Raw genomic sequence first — 2720 nt, 5'->3', positions numbered from 1 at the left:
CTGCTCTCTGCATTCCAAGCCATTCAACTGCTCTGAAGATGGAGGCGATACGTTCCTCCGAAACGTCAGCCAAAACGAAGAATACACGGCGCCTAAACCCAGAAGACGACTTTCTTCATAGTCATCGCCTTGAAAACCTCAAAACTTACAACTTTTTCCTATCTTTATATCATGATTTTGCCCTGCATTTTGGTGACAAGACAGCAACATATACTTAGTTTTCTTTGTGTTTACTTCTACACCAACGTCTTTACTTGATTCAATTAAAGTTTATGTCTTTTCCTTTATGGTATCTACATTATCACCCAGTAGATTCACATCATTGGCATAGGACAACAGCTGATGTGTCCCGTTTAATTTCAGTCCAATCTGTTTTCCCTGGACCTTCCTAATGGCATATTTTAAAGTAAAGTTGAAAAGGAGTGCCGACAAAGCATCTCTTTGTTTTAGACCATTCTGGATAGGAAATTTTTCAGACAAAAGTTTACCTGCATGGACTTTACTATACATTTCGTTTAGACACATTTTAATCAACCTAACTAGTTTCATGGATATCCCAAACTCTATCAGAATATTGTACAATAGTTCCTTCCTAACCGAATCATAGGCTTTCTTGAAGTCTATGAATAGCTGCCGTACTGTCTCATCGTACTCCATTTTTTCTCCAATAGCTGATGAAGGCAAAAGATCTGATCTATAGTTGATCTGTTATGTCGAAACCCACACTGATGATCGCCAATAATTTCATCCATATGTGGACTTATACCGTGTGCCGTCTCAGCACACGGTATATTAGGCCCCTATTTCATTAAGGATGAGGAAGGCAATGCTCTTACCGTCACCCAAGAACGCTACATGGACATGGTGAGCGGGCCATTTCTTCAGGATTTGAGAAGGTTCTGTCGTGCAAGGGACCTTCACATGAATAGACAGTGGTATCAACAGGACGTCTTTTCATTTCAGTACTGTAACTTTTGGCGTAAACTGTATATATATATATATACCCATTATTACTCTGGTCTGAGCCTGTTTAATCCATTCAATATCCCGTTAAGTTCTGCTGAATATTGATATCATATTACTACACATGGGAATTCGATTGGTAATTGGATTTATTGGAATCTTCAAAGTCGTAATTACAATTAATTATTAGGCTATGGCGAATTCATGCACCCTAAAATTCACTACAGCACGCACGAATATTTCTCAGCCTGCTGTATCTTCATCGGTTGTCGCTTAGTAACAGCTCTCAAAGCTGAAAATGCCTGTTTCCGTCTTCAATTTCTTACCGATTAGCGACTGTTTCATGGCTCTTCATGGCCGTAACTACTGGCCATTGGATCCTAGCCGCGTTTGACCACCACTGGCTACCACTCGCTTCCGACTCGGAACCCGTCTACCTCAGAACTAAAAGCCCCAATTGGCTCTCCTTATACAATCTCGGCACGAACCACATATAAAACACCGCTTCCAACAGTTCCTATATTGTGGTGTTCGTGTTTGTTATCGCGGACACGTGATTAGGTTGTCGTGGAAACGTCTTTACATATCTTCTGGTTTTGCTAACCCGGCATTCAGCTGACAAGTCATATTATTTTCTTCTATTTTAAATTTTGGTCTCGAAAATTGTCTTCATTTTGCGCTTTTAAAAACAACACATCTTATTCAGTTTCGAATAATCAAAAATTCCAAGTCAAGGAGGATGAGATTGGCAGGGAATGTAGCATGGATGTGGGAGAAGAGGAATGCATATATTATATTGGTGGGAAAGCCAGAAGGAAAGAGACCACTGGTAATACCAAGAAGTAGATGGGTGGACAATATTAAAATGGATCTTAGAGAGATAGGATGGGATTGGATTGATGTGGCTCAGGATAGGGACCAGTTGAGGGCTCTTGTGAATGCGATAACAACCCTCAGGGTTCCATAAAATGCTGGGAAGTTCTTGAGTAGCTGCAGAATTGGCGGCTTCCCAAGAAGAACTCATCTCCATGAGCGAGTGAGTATTCAGTTTCTATGTGTGCTACATAACCTAACCATATCAAAATCCTCAATTTAATTATGCAACAGATTCTAATACAAGTGTACATAAATCACGATCGCAAATTACGTCGAACTATAAAATTCCCAGTTCGTCAAATAACTACGTCGTGTAGGCGTAGGGGAAACAGGTATGAAGCTCCCTGCATTCTAAACTGCGGCTCTATATTGGTGTGAAAAGTTAACTTCAATCTCTGGCTACCGTATCCACGGGAAAACATTCCCCCCGGTATCTGTTCAGTACGGACTGGACGAGGTCCAGGGCCGGAATGATATCGACGGGTGAACTTTTGTCTCTCTCAGAAATCGAAAATCTACTGTCCATTACATCCCGTGGCCTCTTACTTTACTGGGGGACCTGTGCCAGCTAGTACATCAACTGCACTAGAAGTTATTTTTGCATTTGTCGTCGAACGTAGGTCTATATCCGCGAGTTCAAGTACCAATATTATGTGCATACAAACATGCACACATACATGCACACAAACGAGTACATATCTCTATACATAGAACTTGTTAAACAACTTCGTCAAGGAAAACTGGTACAGATCCAAAAACCTGGTATAAAAAGTGTCTGGAACTATAGGTAATAACATAGGCCTTTAAACAAATATAATATATTATAATAGTGTGACATGTTGACCCCTACCTCCCCAGCGGTAACGTAACGCTCGCGTAAT

The sequence above is a fragment of the Cryptotermes secundus genome, unplaced genomic scaffold, assembly GCF_002891405.2.
Source record: "Cryptotermes secundus unplaced genomic scaffold, Csec_1.0 scaffold1979, whole genome shotgun sequence".
Lineage (NCBI taxonomy): Eukaryota > Metazoa > Arthropoda > Insecta > Blattodea > Kalotermitidae > Cryptotermes > Cryptotermes secundus.
The sequence above is the reverse complement of the archived record's forward strand: the minus strand, read 5'-3'. Positions refer to the sequence as shown.